Genomic DNA, 25,216 nt, shown 5'->3' on the forward strand with positions numbered 1-25,216 from the left:
GTTTTGCCATTAGAAAATTGACAATCTGTTACCAGTAGACCTATGTAAAGTTTGCAAGTAATTCGTTGGATGCTGGTTTGGCCACCAAATTGGACATAATTAAATTGAGGAGAAATCCAATAGAAATCCCACTTTCCTACGCGCAAAGCTGCTTCATACTGCAATTCGATAAATTCAAAATCTTGCTGTAGAAAGTCCTTTGGGAAGCCAGGACCTGAGAATAAAGATCAAGCACATGACCGCAGCCAGTTTGTTGTAATGATTTCACGAGACCTTTGTAATATTTCCAGTCTGAAAATTCATCTTTGAATGGCAAATATGGCATATATTTCTAGATAGAGAATGTCTTGAGAATTATTGCCAATCAATGAAAACTTCTCTAACATTTCTTGCCACCAATTCTGTAAGATGAGATAATGGGACACAAACATCCATTCCCATTGCTTCACATTCAGGCTCCATTGCCAAGTTGGCCCAAAGTGCCTCCTTTCTCATCTTCCATAACTTCTCTTTCTCCTCGGAGGTTTCAACAAATACAAAGTCAAATCCATGGTACTCTTTGGAAATGTTTTGTACATAGTGTTTGCTCATGGGCATAAGCTTCTGTTCCAACAAACTCAAACATTAACGTCGGAAATATAGGTAGGTCCTTTCCATTTGCATTATTGAGAGCATGTACTTAAACTTCATCTAAAAGCTCCACTCTTGAAACCTGAATACCTGAATGCACCGTAGCAATAGCCACATCAGCTGCATCTTTTATAGTAGGAAAATTTCACATTGCAACCATAGTTGATTCTGGAATCTTCTGTAGACGCAATATTACACCTAGCGTCCCTTCACTTCTAATAATTAGCCGTGTTAAATCATATCCGGTTACACTCTTGCGTGCACGGGATGTTGTCTTAACAACATCCCCATTTGCTAGAACCACCTAAAGATTAATAACATTATCACGCATAGCTCCATATCTCACTGCAAGAGAGCCAGAGCAACGTGTTGCGCACATGTCTCCAATTGTAGCCCCAGGTCCAGGATCTAGAGGGAAGAATAGACCATAGGGTAATAAATATTCATTTAGCTCTATCCATCCAATGCCTGGCTCAACTACAACATCCATATCTTCAAGCTGCAATGCTTTAACAATCTGCATTTTAGACCTCGGGAACAAGAAAAATCACTACTCTTGCCAACATATAATGAAAGTTAATCTGAGGAAGAAGCATGAAGTAATGAGACGTAGCAAAGAAATTGTTTTGACTAGTGCATTGTAGTGTGCATACCATCTTTAGAATACAATAGAAATTTAATAAAACCCTCAGAAATATATGCAACATCAATTTGTCAAGTGCGAAGGCGGAAAATAGTCTTGGGTACTAGAGAGTTCCGCTGCACCACCAGATTTCAAGATCACACGTTAGCTTCAATACTCGCACCATTTTCCAAAGCAATAAGGCAAAGAAGGTGGATGCGTTATGTTTCTACAGCGATACGGGCAACCGAAAAGGTTCTGTGTACGGTGTCAAGTATTCAGTTAACAAACTAAGCGTTGAGCCAAGGGGAACACCATAAAACAGCCAGACACCAATCACCTCCGTAAAAAAAATAATGCCAGCATGTTATTATGTAGACGCGCATACCAAACTTGGGTTACATGACCGAGAAAATAATTACGCCCTAAGGCGTTCCCTCTGAAATGAACTCCCCTCTCTGCCCACTTGTCATCCTCGTACGCCATAGGATCCTATGTTAGACGATTGCAAAAGTTTCAACCGTTCGATCAGGATGGTTACAAAATGACAAACCTGTTGAAGATGGAGGGGCGGATTGCCTCAAGTGGTTAGATAAGCAGCTGCCTTTGTCGGTTCTCTTCGTTTCTTTCGGAAGCGGAACCGGTCTCCCAAGGGCTCAGGTGATCGAAATCGCCTTGGGATTGGAAGCAAGGCTGCCGGCTATTGGAATGGGCAGGAATTCCATACAATCGGCCTCAAGAGCGGACGCAACATACAGGCTTGGATCGATTACGACCATTTGCAAAGCCAGATCAACGTTACCATAACGTTGGCCGGCTTGCCCAGACCGCAGAGGCCGCTCATATCTCGGAAAATCGATCTGCAGATAGTTCTGGAAGAGAAGATGTTCGTTGGCTTTTCAGCAGCTACGGGGAATTTCATTCAAGACCATTTTATTCTCGCATGGAGCTTCAACACACAAGACACAGCGCACCCCCTCGATATCTCGCGTCTCCCTTCGTTTGCTAAAATGTATTGGAAGCGTCCCAGTCGGGGATGGATAGCCGGCGTTACAGTGGCCATTCTGGTTCTCTTCTTGGGGGTAGTCGCAGCCGTGCTTTTCATAAAATTCAAGAACAGAGAAATAATAGAAGAATGGGAGAGTGAGTTCTGGCCCCATAACTAAAGAATTAACAGATTCTGGGATGAAAACATTTTGGGCGCGGGGGGGTTCGGCAGAGTTTACAAGGGCGTTCTCCCGGGCAGCGGCCTGGAAGTGGCGGTGAAATCTATAACTAAGGAGTTAAACGAGGGAATGAAGGGGTTCGTGGCGGAGATCTCGACGATGGGGCGCATGCAGCATAGGAACCTGGTTCCTCTCCTCGGGTGGTGCAGGATGCAGAAGCAGCTATTCATCGTTTACGACTACATGCCAAACTGCAGCCTCGATATACTCATCTTCGGGAACCCGACCACCATCTTGCCATGGCCTAGGCGATACGCGATCTTGAAGGGCGTTGCGGCGGGCCTGGCATATCTGCACGAGGGTTGGGAGAAGAGGGTCATCCACAGAGACATCAAGTCGAGTAACGTGCTGCTGGATTCGGAGTTCAACGGGAGGCTGGGGGACTTCGGGCTCGCCCGGCTGTATGAACACAGTGAGAACCCTGGAACAACTCAGTTGGTGGGAACGGTGGGGTACATAGCGCCTGAGCTCACAAAGACGGCAAAGGCCACGCCGAGCTCGGATATGTTCAGCTTTGGTGTTCTTTTGTTGGAAATGGCGTGCGGGAGGAAAGCCCTGGACCTATCCATGGACGCTGAACGACTGTTTTTGGTGGACTGGGTGTGGGAGCTATACGCCCATGCGAGTCTGCTCGAAGTGGCAGATCCGAAGCTGGGAAATGAATACGATGAGACTGAAATGGAGAAGGTGTTGAAATTGGGATTATTGTGCTCCAATACGGAACCGAATTTAAGGCCGGGGATACGACAGGTGTGTCAAATACTGGAAGGTGAAACTACTCTCCCTGAGGTCCATATGGATTTGTTTCGCGTTAATGGTTGTGCTGCTGGGGCATTGTTTAACCATTATACATTTTCCGAGGAGGAGAGGAGGCTGAGGATATCGCAGGTGTGTCAAATACTGGAAGGTGAAGCTCCTATGCCTGACGTCCATATGGATTCGTTTAGCGTTAATGGCTTTGCTGGCACTCCTGATCCGGAGGACAGGCTTCTTCAAGAAATTCAGAGCGGAAACCAATCAAACAGATGGCTCAATTCAACCCCTTTAGCGATCCACGGTGATAACGGTATGGAGTAAGTACAAAAAATATGGAGAAAGCTTTGTCAATATTGCGGTGAAGGTTTTAGTTTAACTTTTTCCATTCGCTAACGTTGAAGCAGGATGATGCCATTGGAATACAATAGGTTTTTTTCAGTGGTTGTTGGAATACAATAGCTTTTCCTTGGCGAGGAGAAAAGGTTGTTGGAATACAACAGGTTTTCCGTGATGAGGAGAAAATGTTGTTTATTGAATATGTATTTTTTTCTTACATGGAAATAAAAAAATATTATTATAATTTTTACACCTATTTTAATTATATAGGAATTATATGGAATATAATTATTGATAAATTTAGTAATTTAATATAAAGTTAGCAAATATAAATGTTTGCAATGTGATATAAGATAACAAATATAAAAGGGTTTCAACTAGCAATTGTTCCAAAAGGTACAAAGAGAGGCAGATAGACTTATGAAATTGGAATTGTTGAATTTCTATGAATGATTAAAAAGTACAAATATTTTTCAAAAAAATATTAAAAATTGAAAATAATGAATATTGGAAACCAAATGACATTTATAGTCTAAATTATTATATATATATTTACGCCGTAAGGCGTTCCCTCTGAAATGAACTCCCCTCTCTGCCCACCTGTCATCCTTGTATGCCATAGGATCCTATGTTAGACGATTGCAAAAGTTTCAACCGTTCGATCAGGATGGTTACAAAATGACAAACCTGTCGAAGATGGAGGGGCGGATTGCCTCGAGTGGTTAGATAAGCAACCACCTTCGTCGGTTCTCTTCGTTTCTTTCGGAAGCGGAACCGGTCTCCCAAGGGCTTAGGTGATCGAAATCGCCTTGGGATTGGAAGCAAGTGGCCATCGCTTCTTGTGGGTGCTGTGCAATCCGTCGAGCAGCTTTCTGTCTATCGAGGAAATAGAGATTTCTCAACTCTTACCCGAGGGATTCGAGAGCCAAACCCAGGACCGAGGACTTGTTGTTGCTTCATGGGCGCCTCAGATTCCTGTTCTCTCTCACCCATCCACTGGTGGTTTCCTTTTTCATTGCGGTTGGAATTCTACACTGGAGAGCATCTCACATGGAGTGCCCATGATCTGTTAGCCTGTTTTTGCGGAACAGAGGATGAATAGGCTTCTACCGGTTGATGAGTTTAATGTGGGGATCCCAGCAAAGATGGAAAGCGATGATTTCGTAAAGAGAGGAGAAGTAGAGAGAGTTGTTAGGGCGTTGATTGAAGGAGAAGGCGGGATGAGGGTAAGGGCGAGAGTGAAAGAATTGAAGGAGGCCGCCGTGAGTGCGTTGAAAGAAGGGGGTTCTTTGTACAAAGCCATGGCCATTGCAGTGTCTGAGTGGGCAACGAACGCAACAAACTCAGGAGCCACAGCAACCAAAACATGACTTCCATTCGAGACGAACAACCTTTAGATAGGAATTATGTATGTCGATGGTTATTATCAATTCAAATTTTACATCCCTTGCCTTTCATATTACGGCCGTTTTAAAAAATGGAAATGGAGGGAAAAAAAGATCAGAGTTGTGTAAAATGTTTCATGCCACCACATAAAGGCCACCGACGGAACGAGCTGTGAACCCATGGCAAATTAGTGGTGCTATGCTGTTTTTTCTATGTTTTCATATTTCATAATATGACTAGCTTTCCATTTTTATATGATAGTTTGTGACGAATATATATTTTGGCTTATCAATGTACTCATCATTCCCCGTTTGTTTTAAAACAAGCATTTTTCAATATCTTTGTTGTTGCAATTTTTCAAGATTTTTTCAATATCTTTGCTGTTGCAATTTTTGGGATTGTGGATGATTTAAACCTATGCCCATAGTTTCCAAATGGATTGAAAAATTGGCATGAAGTTGATATCTCTGGTTTGTATCACCATTATCCTTACCTAACTGCTCAGATTTTGCATTACCAATATTGTGATTGGGAGGGAGATCACACATACTCAAGGATCTATCACATATGGCAATTGTATCACCTTCGTCCTCTAGATTGGGGGGCATTCCAATTGTCAACAGAACTTTGATACATCAGAATTTTGGATACCCTTTCTTCATTTGCTATGTCAAGCTTTATGAACTTGTTTGAATGCAAACCCCAAAGAATATGTGCACCCATAATTTATCCACTGGTCAACACCATGCCTCGAATATACTTACCGCTGAATAGCGATTTGTCCCATGTCTGCGATCGATGCTTGTGTTACTATGCCTTCGCCCTCAAGGCCACCTCAACATCCCGTGCTTACGCCAATCAGTAAACTTGCCTCTTGCCAGGTGTGAGGACGCGTTCCAGCCGTGGGATCAGAGTATGTAGCCTATGTCTATCCCAATGCTCCCTATCTCTTGTGCCGCACTTCACCTCCATGAATTCCTTGTCCTCAGACCCCGCACAATGGTTCTCTTTTCTCGATCTGGAGCTGGGAAATATACTGCCCTAATTGTTGGCAACCACCTCGTGATTTCTCCACGAGATGCGATCTCTGTGGAGAATTTATGCAGTGTTTGCAATACTAGTCCCAAGATGATATGAGACCTGCAATAACACAAGAATTTGTTCCCAGAAACAATCCCCGCGAAACCCCTTTCCCAGAGAAGATTAAAATTGCACCAGCAATGGGTTGCGGGTTGCTGGCAAGGGTGAGACTGGCTTGGGTTGCAGGTTGCTGGCTAGGGTGAGACTAGCTCTCCCCGAATCTAGTGAGAGGATCTCGCCTGAAATTCTCAGAGACGAAAAGCTTTCCTAAGCTTTGGATCAAAATCACCAGAGAAAGATTCAAAATTCTTCCCATTCCCTTCTTGATTTCCTTCCTCCTTTTAAAGCCCTTACACTCCTTCCTCATTTTAAAGCCCTTGAAAACTACTGGCAAATACCAGGGCGTTTAGTTCCTTTGGGCGAATACCATATGTTGTCTATTTATTTATTTATTTATTTATTTTGTTATCAGTTGGGGATATTAAATAATTTAGAGCTGCCAACAGTTCTCAGGGGACCTAGGCTACAATCTATCACATGAAGTCTGTCAAGAAATACCCCTTGTAATGATGCTTGTCATAAAAAAATGGTGGCCCATCAAAACATAGTATCCTCAAAATTATCCTCTTCTGGATTTGTGGTACTTTCTTCAATGGAACTAGCAACAAAACTATCTTTAAATTTAGGGTTGTCCTGAAAATTCTCTTCATTGTTGGCATCACTATCTTCAAGGAGTGGAACATGATCTTTTTCTATAACTACATCTTTGTCATAATTAGTCCTCCTTTTATAGGGCTGCCAATAAGTCCTGGCACCATTGTGAATGTGTTGATTAGTCACCATGGCAACTCCATTGTTAAAAGGTACAAATTGTATTTATTATAAAATTTAAATTTTCATGGTGGAAATTGTATGGGTGAAAGATAGCCCCTCAGGATTTGCATGAATTGTTTTTTTTGTTGGACATTGAGAATATCCCTCGATACCAAATAAGCCTCTTCCAAAAAATGATAAGAAGCCTCTAAATTTCAATGGTGATTCTTTTGCGATGTTCTACATGTCTTAGCATTTATGAGTTCTATTTCAAAATTGAAGGAAAGACATGAAGATGCCATCATAAAATTATTTCTTGACATTTATGAGGTCTATTTCAAAATTTAAGGAAAGACATGAAGATGCCATCATAAAATTATTTCTTCTTTGTTTGGAGTACAAGCAGAAAGACGGGTTCAAGCACTTATGCATCTTGAAGAGCATATCTTCTATGATAGCTCTCATTGAATGTTTTCTCAAATGTTGGGGCCCGGAAATGCATATTTTGGAGACACCCACCAACACTTATTGGCAGGCTTAGAAAAGGAAGGTCTTCTTGCTCACCTTGAAGGAGACTATTGGAAAACCTCCTTGTGATAAATCTACTACTCTGAAGGATAACATAGGCCCAAAATTGGGACTAAACAATGTTGTTTGCTCTAGGGATAAATATTCTACAAGAAACTATCCCTCACCATCTTGAAGACAATAATGTGCCAGATCCAGGAGGAAGCTATTAGGGTTGATTTGCTAGTGAATGTGAACATAATGAAGAATTTGATTGTGAATCTCATATCCTTTATTTTGACGGACAATTAATCTTTCATCATGCAATCTCTATGAGTTCATTGTATTCAACTTAAAGAAAGGCCCCTTTGTGTTTCCTGATGAGCACCCGTTTTATGATGCAGGCAGAGAACATGGACATGTTGCAGATTTGGAAAGGGGCTTCAAAATTCTTGATTTCCTTCCTCCTTTTAAAGCCCTTGCACTCCTTCCTCATTTTAAAGCCCTTGAAAACTACTGGCAAATACCAGGGCGTTTAGTTCCTTTGGGCGAATACCATATGCTGTCTATTTATTTATTTATTATTTTTTTTTTGTTATCAGTTGGGGATATTAAATAATTTAGAGCTGCCAATAGTTCTTAGGGGACCTAGGCTACAATCTATCACATGAAGTCTGTCAAGAAATACCCCTTATAATGATGCTTGTCATAAAAAAATGGTGGCCCATCAAAACATAGTATCCTCAAAATTATCCTCTTCTGGATTTGCGGTACTTTCTTCAATGGAACCAGCAACAAAACTATCTTTAAATTTAGGGTTGTCCTGAAAATGCTCTTCATTGTTGGCATCACTATCTTCAAGGAGTGGAACAGGATCTTTTTCTATAACTACATCTTTGTCGTAATCAGTCCTCCTTTTGTAGGGCTGCCAATAAGTCCTGGCACCATTGTGAATGTGTTGATTAGTCACCATGGTAACTCCATTGTTAAAAGGTTCTGAATAGCGATTTTTCCCATGCTTGCGATCGATGCTTGTGTTACTATGCCTTCGCCCTCAAGGCCACCTCAACGTCCCATGCTTACGCCAATCAGTAAACTTGCCTCTTGCCGGGTGTGAGGACGCGTTCCAGCCGTGGGATCAGAGTATGCAACCTGTGTCTATCCCAATGCTCCCTATCTCTTGTGCCACGCTTCACCTCCACGAATTCCCTGTCCTCAGACCCCGCGCGATGGTTCTCTTTTCTCGATCTGGAGCTGGGCAATATACCACCCTAATTGTTGGCAGCCACCTTGTGATTCCTCCGCCAGATGCGATCTCTGTGGAAAATTTATGCAGCGTTTGCAATACTAGTCCCAAGATGATATGAGACCTGCAATAACATAAGAATTTGTTCCCAGAAACAATCCCCACGAAACCCCTTTCCCAGAGAAGATTAAAATTGCACCAGCAATGGGTTGCGGGTTGCTGGCAAGGGTGAGACTGGCTTGGGTTGCGGGTTGCTGGCTAGGGTGAGATTGGCTCTCCCTGAATCTAGTGAGAGGATCTTGCCTGAAATTCTCAGAGACGAAAAGCTTTCCTAAGCTCTGGATCAAAATCACGAGAGAAAGATTCAAAATTCTTCCCGTTCCCTTCTTGATTTCCTTCCTCCTTTTAAAGCCCTTACACTCCTTCCTCATTTTAAAGCCCTCGAAAACTACTGGAAAATAACAGGGCGTTTAGTTCCTTTGGGCGAATACCATATGTTGTCTATTTATTTATTTATTATTTTATTTTGTTATCAGTTGGGGATATTAAATAATTTAGAGCTGCCAACAGTTCTTAGGGGACCTAGGCTACAATCTATCACATGAAGTCTGTCAAGAAATACCCCTTATAATGATGCTTGTCATAAAAAAATGGTGGCCCATCAAAACATAGTATCCTCAAAATTATCTTCTTCTGGATTTGTGGTACTTTCTTCAATGGAACCAGCAACAAAACTATCTTTAAATTTAGGGTTGTCCTGAAAATGCTCTTCATTGTTGGCATCACTATCTTCAAGGAGTGGAACAGGATCTTTTTCTATAACTACATCTTTGTCATAATCAGTCCTCCTTTTGTAGGGCTACCAATAAGTCCTGGCACCATTATGAATGTGTTGATTAGTCACCATGGCAACTCCATTGTTAAAAGGTACAAATTGTATTTATTATAAAATTTAAATTTTCATGGTGGAAATTGTATGGGTGAAAGATAGCCCCGCAGGATTTGCATGAATTGTTTTTTTTGTTGGACAGTGAGAATATCCCTCGATACCAAATAAGCCTCTTCCAAAAAATGATAAGAAGCCTCTAAATCTCAATGGTGATTCTTTTGCAATGTTCTACATGTCTTAGCATTTATGAGTTCTATTTCAAAATTGAAGGAAAGACATGAAGATGCCATCATAAAATTATTTCTTGACATTTATGAGATCTATTTCAAAATTTAAGGAAAGACATGAAGATGCCATCATAAAATTATTTCTTCTTTGTTTGGAGTACAAGCAGAAAGACGGGTTCAAGCACTTATGCATCTTGAAGAGCATATCTTCTATGATAGCTCTTATTGAATGTTTTCTCAAATGTTGGGGCCCGCAAATGCATATTTTGGTGACACCCACCAACACTTATTGGCAGGCTTAGAAAAGGAAGGTCTTCTTGCTTACCTTGAAGGAGACTATTGGAAAACCTCCTTGTGATAAATCTGCTACTCTGAAGGATAACATAGGCCTAAAATTGGGACTGAACAATGTTGTTTGCTCTAGGGATAAATATTCTACAAGAAACTATCCCTCACCATCTTGAAGACAATAATGTGCCAGATCCAGAAGGAAGCTATTAGGGTTGTCTTGCTAGTGAATGTGAACATAATGAAGAATCTGATTGTGAATCTCATATCTTTTATTTTGACGGAAAATTAATCTTTCATCATGCAATCTCTATGAGTTCATTGTATTCAACTTAAAGAAAGGCCCCTTTGTGTTTCCTGATGAGCACCCATTTTATGATGCAGGCAGAGAACATGGCCATGTTGTAGATTTGGAAAGGAGCTTCAAAATTCTTGATTTCCTTCCTCCTTTTAAAGCCCTTGCACACCTTCCTCATTTTAAAGCCCTTGAGAACTACTGGCAAATACCAGGGCGTTTAGTTCCTTTGGGCGAATACCATATGTTGTCTATTTATTTATTTATTATTTTTTTTGTTATCAGTTGGGGATATTAAATAATTTAGAGCTGCCAACAGTTCTCAGGGGACCTAGGCTACAATCTATCACATGAAGTCTGTTAAGAAATACCCCTTATAATGATGCTTGTCATAAAAAAATGGTGGCCCATCAAAACATAGTATCCTTAAAACTATCCTCTTCTGGATTCGTGGTACTTTCTTTAATGGAACCAGCAACAAAACTATCTTTAAATTTAGGGTTGTCCTGAAAATGCTCTTCATTGTTGGCATCACTATCTTCAAGGAGTGGAACATGATCTTTTTCTATAACTACTTCTTTGCCATAATCAATCCTCCTTTTGTAGGGCTGCCAATAAGTCCTGGCACTATTGTGAATGTGTTGATTAGTCACCATGGCAACTCCATTGTTAAAAGGTACAAATTGTATTTGTTATAAAATTTAAATTTTCATGGTGGAAATTGTATGGGTGAAAGATAGCCCCTCAGGATTTGCATGAATTGTTTTTTTTTGTTGGACATTGAGAATATCCCTCGATACCAAATAAGCCTCTTCCAAAAAATGATAGTAAGCCTCTAAATTTCAATGGTGATTCTTTTGCGATGTTCTACATGTCTTAGCATTTATGAGTTCTATTTCAAAATTGAAGGAAAGACATGAAGATGCCATCATAAAATTATTTCTTGACATTTATGAGGTCTATTTCAAAATTTAAGGAAAGACATGAAGATGCCATCGTAAAATTGTTTCTTCTTTGTTTGGAGTAAACGCAGAAAGACGGGTTCAAGCACTTCTGCATCTTGAAGAGCATATCTTCTATGATAGCTCTCATTGAATGTTTTCTCAAATGTTGGGGCCCGGAAATGCATATTTTGGAGACACCCACCAACACTTATTGGCAGGCTTAGAAAAGGAAGGTCTTCTTGCTCACCTTGAAGGAGACTATTGGAAAACCTCCTTGTGATAAATCTACTACTCTGAAGGATAACATAGGCCCAAAATTGGGACTGAACAATGTTGTTTGCTCTAGGGATAAATATTCTACAAGAAACTATCCCTCACCATCTTGAAGACAATAATGTGCCATATCCAGGAGGAAGCTATTAGGGTTGTCTTGCTGGTGAATGTGAACATAATGAAGAATCTGATTGTGAATCTCATATCTTTTATTTTGACGGACAATTAATCTTTCATCATGCAATCTCTATGAGTTCATTGTATTCAACTTAAAGAAAGGCCCCTTTGTGTTTCCCAAGGATAATTTTAGGGGCGAATGTTCGCCCTTTGGCGAAATTAAGGGGTTTTATATTTTTAGTGGGCGAATATTTTGTATCATAGTATATTTTTACAAATCACCTCAAATAGCCCACCTTGTTTTAAGGGAGAGGGTAAAAAAGGTAAATTTAGCCCTTGAAATTAGGACTTACAACCTTCCATTCGCCCATTTTCAAGAATAGGTTTTATTTAAGTGAATCCATTCGCCCATTTTCAAGAATAGGTTTTATTTAAGTGAATCCTATGGGCCAAATACCATATTTATAAAAGAGGTATGGTAAATTAATAAAAATATAAATAAATTAGAGGTATGGTAAATAAATAAAACATTTTTTATATTTACTCCATAAGTCACCTTACATACATGTAAGGGTGTAAACAAATAAAAATATAAGTAAAGTGGAGGTATGGTAAATAAATAAAACGTCTCTTTATACTTACAATAAAAATATAAATAAACTAGACGTATCGTAAATAAATAAAACCTCTTTTTATATTTAGTCCATAACCCTCATTCTATTTATGAAGGCTCAAGAAAGAGGTTTTATTTAAGTGAATCCTATGGGCCAAATACCATATTTGTAAAAGAAGTATGGTAAATTAATAGAAATATAAATAAACGAGAGGTATGGTAAAAAAATAAAACATTTTTTTATATTTACTCCATAAGTCACCTTATATTTACGAACACTCAAAAAATGGGTTATATTTAGGTGAAACCTATGGCCAAAATACTATGGGACAAATACCATGGACTAGATTGTTATTAATACCATGCAAAAAACCATTATTAACCCTAATATTAAAATTAATAAAAATAAAAATGGCACATGGTATTGACCCATGGTATTCACCAAAATGGCACATGGTATGGACCCATGGTATTCACCAAAATGGCATATGGTATTGACCCATGGTATTCACCTGGAATGTAGCCTATTTAAATGGGGGAATTAAATGCTAAGATTCACTAGGACTTTACAAATTTTTATTATTTAGTGAAAGACTCTCCAAGATCTTACAATATTTTATAATTGAGTAAAATATTCACCATGCCTGGTGAGAGATTCGCCAAAAAATTATATATACATATTATATTATTGATAAAATCGCCTTCCATTTTTCCTATATACCATGGAGATTCGCCCATTTATTATATTTATAAATTTAGGGGGGGTTCTTAAAATTTTCCCTGGTGTTTCCTGATGAGCACCCGTTTTATGATGCAGGCAGAGAACATGGACATGTTGTAGATTTGGAAAGGGGCTTCAAAATTGAACAAAATAATGAAGGCTATTGGGGATGTAATGCAGGCAGAGAACATAGACATGTTGTAGATTTGGAAAGGGGCTTCAAAATTGAACAAAATAATGAAGGCTATTGGGGATGTAGTTTAATGACATCCCTAACTCACATTGAACAAGTCATCCCTAATAATGTCATATGAATTATTTTATTTTTTAGAATGATAATATTATTATTTGAATTGGTAAATAAATTATATTTTTTAATATTATCACTAACCAATTCATTCATAACAACTTATCTTCAACCTAATATTATTATTTAAATAATATTAATATTATATAAAATAATTGTCATTTTAATCGATAAATATATTAATTAATTTTTAGATTATTATATCTTTTACCTAACTCACAATGAATAGGTCAACCCTAATAATATTATTTTATTTACATTTTCGATATGAAATAATTAATTATTACATATCGACTATTTTCTAACTAAATAATTGTTATTTTAATAAACTTCTTATCACTTAATAATTCTTCACCAACGGTTATTTTTTGAACGGCTTACCATGAACATTGATGCATCCCTACTATTAATTCTCTCAGATTCATTGGTTTCTCACCTTGTCCTGAGGATGAACAACATTAGTTAGTTCAAAACTTCAACCCAATCCTTACATGTGATTAATCCAAAAGACTATTCTCTACATCATGGATCACAAATGTCTTAGTTCCTCATTATTATTTATATATAAGAAAATATTATTTAGCAAAATGGTCCATTACTTTTAATAAATTTAAAAAATCCCACCAATTTTTTGGGGATTTGACATTATTCCAATTATAATAAATTCCTCCATAATAAATTGGTCATTATTATTTATAACATTCATTTATAATTTCTCATTATTATTTTTTATGCCGTAAGGCATTCCCTCTTAAATGAACTCCCCTCTCTGCCCACCTGTCATCCTCGTACGCCATAGGATCCTATGTTAGACAATTGCAAAAGTTTCAACTATTCGATCAGGATGGTTACAAAATGGTTACAAATTCGTTTGGGAAATGGTTTGCGCACTGGTCAGCATAACCGATTTCAGCGTGGTATCTCATTACTTTTGGCATTGCAGTGTCCGCAGAGCGCAGGAGGAGAGCAGTGGCTGCAAAGCGTAGGAGGCATAACCAATTACAACGTGGTATCTCGTTACTTTTGGCATCGCAGTGTCCACAGAGCGCAGGAGGAGAGCAATTGCCGCAGAGCGCAGGAGGAAAACTGGAGTTGTGACGCCCGACAAGTACAACGACGCAACTTTCTGGGTGTACATTTCGGACATTGGCGTTTCTGTTTCTTCCAATGTTTCTATTTCTTCCAATGCATTTCAAGCTAGAGCTCTGGTTAATTGTAGAGGAAGAGTTTTTAACGTGCAGTAAAAAGCTAGAGTTTGAATGAGATTTACAGTTTATTTCTATAAATTCTGTGCAGTATCATCCCATTGATTTAGTATGTATTATGAGTTGCTTACCATTTTCATTTGAAGCCAAGATCAGATGAACAAAAAACATTAAGAAACATCTAACATGGTTTGAGAGAATGTGAATATACTATAATACCTTCAGGACATATGTATCTCTCGTACCGAAGCAGAGAAGCCAAAACTTTGGGTAGCTTATACCTGTGGAATGGTAATGCGATAGATAATATCGGATTTGAAGAGACCAAAAGAATATGTGGGCAAACATTCGAGGATGGGGAATGCATAATGATGACCAGTAATATATTTACTTATCCTTGATTGATTCCTATATCGTCAAAACAGATCAGGGAACATAAAATCCTTCATTGCGTTCCTCAATCCACTAGTCTTGCTCTCATCAACAAGCCGATCATTCATAGTCACTTCATCAGACACTGCTGGCTTCTCCAGATCTTCAGTATTCGTTTTATGCTCACTTAATATTTCCATTGCACTGTAACAAGCTCTTCTAATGATAATAACCTGTGGGTGGAAGCTCTGCTCGACATCAGATATAACTATTTTACCAGTCACAACACTAGATTTAATTATTTCAGTTCCACTGCATTTTTAGATGCAATTGGAAAAACAAATTGTTTACTAAACTATTTAGATTCCTCGGAAAAGTACTATTTTAGTTACAATATAAGTTTCCAGATATAACTGGAAAAACAAATTTTTCACTAAACCATTCAAATGCCTCACAAAATACTTGATATTTAGAATAACATGGAGAAAATAAAATTATATATAAAAAATTATGTAAACAAGATATTATTAGAATTAGGCATATCTCAAGCATAAAGAAAGGGCAAAGATGAAACAGAAGTAGGCGTAATCATTATTAGTCCCTGCATTTTAGAACTGGATTATTTTATTGCAAGTTGACTGTTTCCATTACAAGTTTGATGAACTCTTGTCAGAAGTTTCAATTGTCATTAATTGGGACATACAAACACTAGCAGACTCAAGCCAATGAGTTCAAAGACAAATAGGGTCTTTTTAGTTACATTGCATTCATTTTTAATCGAAATGCTTGTTTTCATAAATTTTTGGGATGCATGCATTACTTTCTATAATTTTTTAGGTGCAATAAGGGGAAATTAATTGTTTCTCTATATTTTCATTAAAATAATTAATGATAGTTTTTAATAATGTATTAATGGTGATATAAAGTAAACTCCATACTGGACTGTAATATATTTATATGATAGAGTTACAGTGGATTTTGCTCAGATGCTCTTGGAATTTTCATTTCCTATATTGTATTAATGGAAATACCAAAAAATTAATCACATAGGTTCCTTGCAAGCCGGAATAGGTCTTGCTTAAACAAATACAAACTTCGTTCCTGGTGAAACTTCAACAAGAGTCAAACCCTGGTAGGAGAACCCAGTACGCCAAAACGTTGAAATTACACCTCAGGCAAGAAGGAGATGCCATCGAAATTAGGACAGGAGGGAAGCCTTACAAGCTTACCCAGATAAAACCCTAGAAGCGCAAGCCCCGTAAGGATGAGGTAGAAATATTCGAGATGCTTTTCCCTCAATGCGGTCAAGAGCCCTTGCCAAACCTGCGGAGCATAATTCCAAATATTAGCACACAAAAGAAAACTAAAATCAATTCCCGAGCTGAAATTAACAACAACGTTATTTAGAAAATGGGGTAACCTCACCTGGGTAATTTCCCAAGAACTCCCTAACTTGAGCACAAAACCCTTAAGCAGCTCACGGAAAGATCCAACCACAACAAGAGACATAGGTTCCTTGCAAGCCGGAACAGGTCTTGCTTAAACAAATACAAACTTTGTTCCTGGTGAAACTTCAACAAGATTCAAACCCTGGTAGGAGAACCTAGTACACCAAAACGCTGGAATTACACCTCAGGAAAGAAGGAGATGCCATCGAACTTAGGACAGGAGGGGAACCTTACAAGCTTACCCAAATAAAACCCTAGAAGTGCAAGCCCTGTAAGGATGAGGTAGAAATCTTCAGGAGGCTTTTCCCTCAACGCAGTCAAGAGCCCTTGCCAAACCTACGGAGCATAATTCCAAATATTAGCACACAAAAGAAAACTGAAATCAATTCCTGAGCTGACATTAACAACAACGTTATTTAGAAAATGGGGTAACCTCACCTGGGTAATTTCCCAAGAACTCCCTAACTTGAGCGCAGAACCCTCAAGCAGCTCATGGAACGATCCAACCGCAACAGGAGACAGAGGTTCCTTGCAAGCCAGAATAGGTCTTGCTTAAACAAATACAAACTTTGTTCCTGGTGAAACTTCAACAAGAGTCAAACCCTGGTAGAAGAACCCAGTACGCCAAAACGTTGAAATTACACCTCAGGCAAGAAGGAGATGCCATCGAACTTAGGACAAGAGGGAAGCCTTACAAGCTTATCTAGATAAAACCCGAGAAGTGCAGGCCCCGTAAGGATGAGGTAAAAATCTTCGGGAGGATTTTCCCTCAATGCGGTGAAGAGCCCTTGCCAAACCTGCGGAGCATAATTCCAAATATTAGCACACAAAAGAAAACTGAAATCAATTCCTGAGCTGACATTAACAACAACGTTATTTAGAAAACAGGGTAACCTCGCCTGGGTAATTTCCCAAGAACTCACCTGGGTAATTTCCCAAGAACTCCCTAACTTGAGCGCGGAACCCTCAAGCAGCTCACGGAAAGATCCAACCTCAACAAGAGACATGCTCGCAGCGTAAGCACCTTCGCGATGGACTGGAAGCAGAGCCAACACAAGTAGGAATGGGTAGAATGAGCTGCGTAGCTAGACCCTGTAGAGGGTAAAACACTTAGAGTATCCCAGAGCCGTCAGATCAGTGACCGACAACCTCCACCGTAGATGAGATAGATGATCCCGAGGTTCACTGACAGTGCCACTTCATGCATTAACACTGCTGGTCCGGAGAAGTGTATGACAGCGGTAACCCGGTCACGCCAAGCTCAAGATAAGACCTGAAATCCGAGCTGGAGGGGTGGGGCAATAAATCAAAGAGGATAAGGACCTGTCCTCCACTATACGGAAGATCAAACCATTTACAGATTATTAATGAATGAAACTCGGGTCTCGTGTATTATGTGATTCACAACCGGCGTTGAAGTTAAGAGCTAAGGTTTTGTTGCATAATTACAATGGTTAGTTGTAACACAGTAAATAAACCAAATGTATGCGTATTGTTGTGAATAATTAGAGGGTGAACTTTTATATTTAATTACCATAAAAAATTTATCTCAGGTATATTGTATTATTCCTTGTATATAGGGGTGTGACATAGGCATAAAGAAAGGGCAAAGATGAAATAGAAGCAGGCGTAATCATTATTAGTCCCTGCATTTTAGAACTGGATTATTTTATTGCAAGCTGACTGTTTCCATTACAAGTTTGATGAACTCTTGTCAAAAGTTTCAACTGTCATTAATTGGGACATACAAACACTTGGGACATACAAACACTAGCAGACTCAAGCCAATGAGTTCAAAGACAAATAGGGTTTTTTTAGTTACATTGCATTCATTTTTAATCGAAATGCTTGTTTTCATAAATTTTTGGGATGCATGCATTACTTTCTATAATTTTTAAGGTGCAGGAAGGGGAAATTAATTGTTTCTCTATATTTTCATTAAAATAATTAATGATAGTTTTTAATAATGTATTAATGGTGATATAAAGTAAACTCCATACTGGAATAACATCCTAGAGATCCTACAGAACTAGAGAAGACCCCTTTATGTAAGTCTAATCAAATTACTCAAATTATCAATTTTTTTTGGAAGCATGCAATTAGAATGAATGAATTCCATTTCAAACTCTGAGAGAAGGAGAAGTTCATAATAACAAAGTACATAAAACAAAAAATGATAATATGCACAGTTAAATATTGGTTCAGACAACCGATGGAATGGAATTCATGGACTTTACAAACGAACATATGCAATGGAATTCATGGAATTTACAAACGAACATATGCTGCAAAATAAAATGAGATGAGACAAATAGGGTTTTTTTAGTTACATTGCATTCATTTTTAATCGAAATGCTTGTTTTCATAAATTTTTGGGATGCATGCATTACTTTCTATAATTTTTTAGGTGCAGGAAGGGGAAATTAATTGTTTCTCTATATTTTCATTAAAATAATTAGTGATAGTTTTTAATAATGTATTAACAGTGATATAAAGTAAACTCCATACTGGAATAACATCCTAGAGAAGATCCTACAGAACTAGAGAAGACCCCTTTGTGTAAGTCTAATCAAATTACTCAAATTATCAATTTTTTTTGGAAGCATGCAATTAGAACGAATGAATTCCATTTCAAACTCTGAGAGAAGGAGAAGTTCATAATAACAATGTACATAAAACAAAAAATGATAATATGCACAGTTAAATATTGGTTCAGACAACCGATGGAATGCAATTCATGGAATTTACAAACGAACATATGCAATGGAATTCATGGAATTTACAAACGAACATATGCTGCAAAATAAAATGAGATGAGATAATAATATTTACATTGCTATGCATTTAAACTTAAATTTCCACCCCCGACCTACCAAGTACTGTCAACTGTCCATGTTTTAGCTTTTTCATCTCATGGCTTAAATTGGATTAAGCTTTAAAATGTTACTTTAATTAATATTTTTCAATATAAATTTCTCATTTATTTAAAAAATTAAATATTTTCATTCTTCAATTTATGCCTTACGGCGTTTCCTTTGCAACATCTGGTGCAAATGCTAGTTTTATCAACGTTCAAGTGTCAAATATATGTAACCACCGGGAATAAGAATGATGTTGACGTGGTAATGTTATAAACCATATATGATATATTATATCGTAGATATATCATACGATATATGTCCAACTGCATCCAATGTTAAACTTACCCTATTAAAATATGCACAATTTATGTCATATGATAACCGTGTAGAAGGCAAAAAGGTCCGGTGGAGGTTTGAACCACTGAACTTCCAAAAAAAAAATCATTATATAAAATGCTACCATATCAAATCGTGCCCACCTTTGTATTAAAATGGAGCAGGCCAGGTTGGAACCCGACCACCTCCACCAAACCATCCAGAATTTCACTTACTGCTCACCATTTTTTTTCTCTTTGGCTCACACACAATAGATAGGCTGAACACCAAAGACCTGCTCTTGCTTTTTTGAGACACAGAAATAGAGCTCGGCATAGGTCTTGCGCTTCTGAGGGTAAGTAATGTTCATGTGGGAAAGAGAACAGGTGGGTACATCAGAGTTTTGATTATTCAACAACCATTCAAATATTAGCAAGTCCTATATGGATTTCTACTGTTTGCAACATAATTTTTTTATTAAGGAGTGAAAGCCCTCAAAACAGAATCTGAACCATGTTGGAAGTTGTTGAAATAGAGAGAAATTTCTGTTGAAAGTTGTTAAAGCACCTTATTACTAGGTAAACCTGTCAGTAAACCAACATATATATATATATAGACACACGCGTTAAAAAAAATGGACCAGGAAATAAAAGCCCGACAGTTATAGAACCATTTGTATAGTCTGAACGTGTCACTTCTAACCATTCCAAAGATAATAGTTAAGTGTGGGAGCCCTATCAATCAGTGCACAGGAATTTTAGGGGAAATGATTGCCAAAATGTTTGGACATCAGCGCTTAAGCACCAACCCAGAAAAATTTGCTAAATGTTGTTGCCCTAGAATTTAAAGAAAACATAGCCTATAGTTATAACCACTAGGAAGCATGTCAATCAATATACCAAAGGAAATATTAGGATTTTGTATTTTATATAAAATTGCAATGCATTGCCATATTTACATGTGTTATCAGAATAAATTACATATAGAAATGTGAGGATATTGTACCATGAATCTAGTTTCATCCAAAGTTCAGAATCCTAATTATTAAATTGTTACGGCAAAAGGCTACAACAGAGATTACACATAATATAGTTTTATATAGTTTCAAAATTTCAGTGGCATAGTCCATAGACCCTGATATAGGCCCAAAACACAAATTAGTTTTAACTTCTACATGCATGTATGACCTCTTCAATTTCAACGCTGATATTACTATATTGGGGAATCTAAGCCCCAAGTTTGCCTTAATTTTTGTGGTAGCAAGCATTTGTGATTCCTATTTTGGTTGCTAGACTTTGTACATTTTAGAAGTTATATTTATACATGCTAAGCTATCCCACTTGTTTATTTTTTCATTGTTAGTTTAATTGCTTTTATATATTTATGTTTCTAAGTATTTGCTTATTCATTGTGCACAAGTTGTCAACAATTTGATGGAATGGACTTGCAGAAAAAACATTTGGCATCTCATGGTTTTTAACTTATGCTTTTCTCTGCAATTTTTCTTCTTCATGGTGGACATCTCTCTCCAATCATGTTTGAGCTTATTTTGATATTTTGATTCTTTAGTTCTATTCTGTGAGTTTCCTTTCTACTTCTATAGAAGCCCTTGCATACAAATTTAGGAGTTCTATTTCGTGAGTTTCCTTCCTACCATCATAAGGCCCTTGTTTGATATCAGAATCTGCAATTTTCACTTATTTCTTTTAAACTAATTCTGGAGAAGGTTGCATTAAGCACTCTCAATGATTTAAATTTTAAATTTATTGATATTTTAAGTCCACTAAAAACCCTTTGAATTCTGCAATCTGTGATGTTATCTGATTTTCAATTTCATGGATTACTGCAATAAGTTTAAAGAGGCAATCACTGTTACAGTGGATGTGTTCTTCATTACTTCTTAAATACTCTGTATTTTTGTCAAATTCTCGAATCCATATGTTACCCTGTAGAAATAACACCTTCAGCAAGTAAAATATACACTCCCAACAATAATTGCAGCATTCCATGTACCCTGTGAGCACTAAAATTAGGAAAAGACAAAAATGTTTGATTTGGACTCTTCTAATGTGAAAGTTAATGGAATTTAAAATTTTCATGTAGGGAGGTGTTTCATATTATATTATATTTCAAAAAAAAAAAAAAAAAAGGATGACATTGTACCTCTAAACTCTTTGACTAAGCATTCAAGGAATCTTAAATTTCATGAGCAGAAAATGGCCGAGCTGATATGCAAGACACAGTTATCTACATAGGCAGCACATAAATTAAAACAAAAGTGATACTCTGAGTTAAAAAAAATAAACAATAATAATAATAATAATAACAATCTAGTGATTTTGAGTCAATGTGTGGTAATTGAAGAGATGAAGATAATGTTCCTAACATTTCTGGGGAGAGAAGATTATTGTCTCCTGTTAACACTCATAGAATTGAGATTTTACAAAAATAGTATTTTGGGGAAATATAAAATAATATCGACACAACAATACAATTTATTTCAATCAGTAGGTTATATACCTTATCCTCCGTTATGATACAGTTTGAGAGCATTGACTTGATGAAAATGATGGGAAAACAGAAGTATACGGACAAGGGAGACAATGGTGCTTCTATAGCAAAGTCAGGCATAAATCTAAAACAACCATGAAAATACATGTTGAATGTTATATTTGTAATATAAACACTAGAGGTACAATGGAAAGATACGAAGGATCTAGCGAATTGGACTCTTTAGAGGTCATGGCAGGATCCAAATACCACAATAATACCTATGAGATAGTGAATTTGTAGAAAAAATATTAAAGCTAGTACAAGTAGTCATAAGTAATATTATGGAAAAATAAGAAGCAAGAAAAGGTCATAAAGCTACATATTTTCTGTTGTAAACAAAACATAAGAACTCAATTAAATTTAAGCACAGCTTTTTGTCCTGAAACTGATAGACAAACAGAAAGGGTAAATCAAGTACTTGAAGTTATGTTGAGTATGTATGTTATGGACCAGCTACTTGGGAAGATACGGAGATCATATGTCAAAAATACCCCAACTTGTGAAGAACTTTAAACCATGTTTTGCATATATTTACTTTACTTTAAATCAGAAACTCAGAACCATTTTAGAATAACCGTATATATAAATATGAACTTTTATGACATGATATTTGTTTAATTCCGCTAGTACATAGATACTAAGACAAAATATGTTATTGATCTTACTAAATTATAGTTATCAAAGTAAAGTTTAAATATTTGAGTAATTTTGCTTCTGATAGGATGATTGATGAGATAAAAATCAAAGAATGATTACATTTTAAAATTAATGACATGAATAGAGTATGGCAAAGTATGTTATATTGTTGTTGACGTATATGAATTATATATAAGCTATTAGTTTTGAATATGTTAATACACATTTTATAAATGCATGGACAAGTGTTTATGATTGCAGATAATATCCATTACCAAAATGACCACGTGATGACAGAAACTTCAGAACAATTAAGGCTCAAAGAGATTCCATGATAGGGTATTAACCCTGATTCTACTGGGAGGGGTGGAAGTGTTGCCCACCATTTATCCCTCCGAACCCTGGAGTCATGGGAGGACTGTGCGAGTCACGCTCCCCTAGACGTGTGATGATGACTACCGGATGCCTACTAGGGATCAAATCGGTATAGCCGACGTTGTCATCCTTGGAGTTTATGAATGGTTAGGTCAGTATAATTGATGTCATGGCATACTCCAATAGAGGACGGATAGGATGGGAGCGGAAGAGATTAGGAAGGATAGGATGATTATAGAATAGCTGAAAATCAACTGAGACAAAACATGGATATTATAGTTGTAAAATATTAAAAATAATAAAGAAAACAAATTCAACCTTGTACTATAAAGACCTATATACTCATAATAATCATTAACATATTTTATAAACCCTAACTTCAGGACGAAGTTTTCGGAAGGAGGGATGTATGTAATGACCCACTTATAGCAAAGTAGTATTTATGAAATTAAATAAAGTTATTTAAATTAAAAATTAATTAATTAAATAAATTAAAAATTAATAAATAAACTTTATTTCAAAATTAAGATATGTAGATAAAATCAAATCAAATTTGGTTTATAAAAATCGACACGTATCATAAATGAGACATGGTGATGGAGGATGTCGGTAATGGAAATTTATAAGAAGGAAGCTCCAGTTGGAGGCAGGGGAGAGAAGAAAGGAAGGAGGAGAAAAACTAATACACGGAGTATGTTTATGATCAGGAAGACCTGACTTGTTCTGAGGTTTCTGGGCATGGGAGAACAGTTTGCTTCAATTGAGAAGCTTACTGGATTGAGTAGCGAGGTTCTGCTCGGTCTGGCTAGGTGGTTTTGGTACTTTGGTAAACGGGAGAGATCTGGAAATGTTCTGAAGCATCTTCACATCTTCATAACAACAGACCATCTTCATCTGTGGTAGACCAGGTAAGTACTTCTCATCGCATTAATCAATTAGATATACGAAGTTATGTATAAATTCAGAACAAGTTCATAAGGTTTCATACTCTGTTCAGGTTAGATGACTCTTTAAAACTCCTTTACAATCTTTATAGTTTCAGTAATGGTTCTTTAAATTAGTTCAGCTCTTACAACAATAAGAGAAACAAGAACATGCGTGCATGTACCATGCATGCCAGAACTAGAAATAAAATTGTACATGCAACTTGATACCTAAAATTAATCCCATTGTATTCGCTTGATCTTGCTCTTTCTTGCTTGATCTTTACTTCATTTTTCTTTCTTTTCCTTCCTTTGCCTTCCTTCCTCCAATGCTAGAGTGCTCCAAGAATACTCTAAGTGTATGAGTGTATGAGAGAGTAGAGATAATAAAGAGAGTGCTCCAAAACTGAACTGACAAAAGGTTGTGAACTAATCCTCAAAAGCCTTTTTATTAATGAGGCCTCTATTTTCTTCAATTTCCATTATTTTCCTTCATTTTCCTCCTCACATGCATCATGTGGCCTTTCACCTTCCTTTTCTCCTATTTTTCGTTATTTTCATAAATAAAATGCCAATTAATGTCTCTTTTCCTTCGCCTTTTCCTATTTCCTTAGCCATAATAAACCAAATGAACACCCTCACTAGGATGTTTTTCCCAACACTCAGCTTGGAATACATGTCCCATGACCTTGGTTATTATTTTTCTTTATTAAATTTATTACATGGATTTTTGACCAAGGTTGTTACACCCAAAGTTGTTGCAAATGGAACACTCAATTTCATCCATAAGTGGATAAAATGCATTGTTGAATGATTTTCTAGTTCTTGTCATTTCATGCAAATTTGGCTTAACCCTTGCATTTTTATTCCTGATAGTTTTGTATGTTGTGCAATGTACTTCTTTATGAAAAAATTAAGAAAGGAAAAACAATGACCATATAAAATGTATGGGCACCCAAGACTGTAAAATATTCTTGATAGGATTTGTCCTTGGTTGCTAATTGGATGAAACTTTGATCTTTGTTGCTTTCTTACTCCTCTTTACTTGTGTGACTAGGATAATTCTGTTTCTTTTAATCATCACTTTCTCTACTAGGTTTTCTGAGTTGGCTACTTATTCCTTTAAGAGTGTTAACATAACTTTTTGAATACTCATATTTTGATGCTTTGGGGCTTGAATCTCCTTTGACTTTTTCCTGGTGTTTCCTTGTACCTGAGTCATGTTCTAATTAATGTCATTGAGTGTTGATAT

The 25,216-nt window shown here is 37.1% G+C and overlaps 1 pseudogene; it reads right to left on the reverse strand.

Annotated features, from left to right (window-relative positions):
• Positions 1–354: 354 nt before the first annotated feature.
• On the reverse strand, positions 355–1,153 carry LOC149265132 (D-lactate dehydrogenase [cytochrome], mitochondrial pseudogene; annotated as a pseudogene).
• Between the last annotated feature and the right edge of the window lie 24,063 nt (positions 1,154–25,216).

Source organism: Pinus tabuliformis, chromosome 6, assembly GCF_031772625.1.
Source record: "Pinus tabuliformis cultivar Carrire ecotype Pingquan chromosome 6, CPIR1, whole genome shotgun sequence".
Classification (NCBI taxonomy): domain Eukaryota; kingdom Viridiplantae; phylum Streptophyta; class Pinopsida; order Pinales; family Pinaceae; genus Pinus; species Pinus tabuliformis.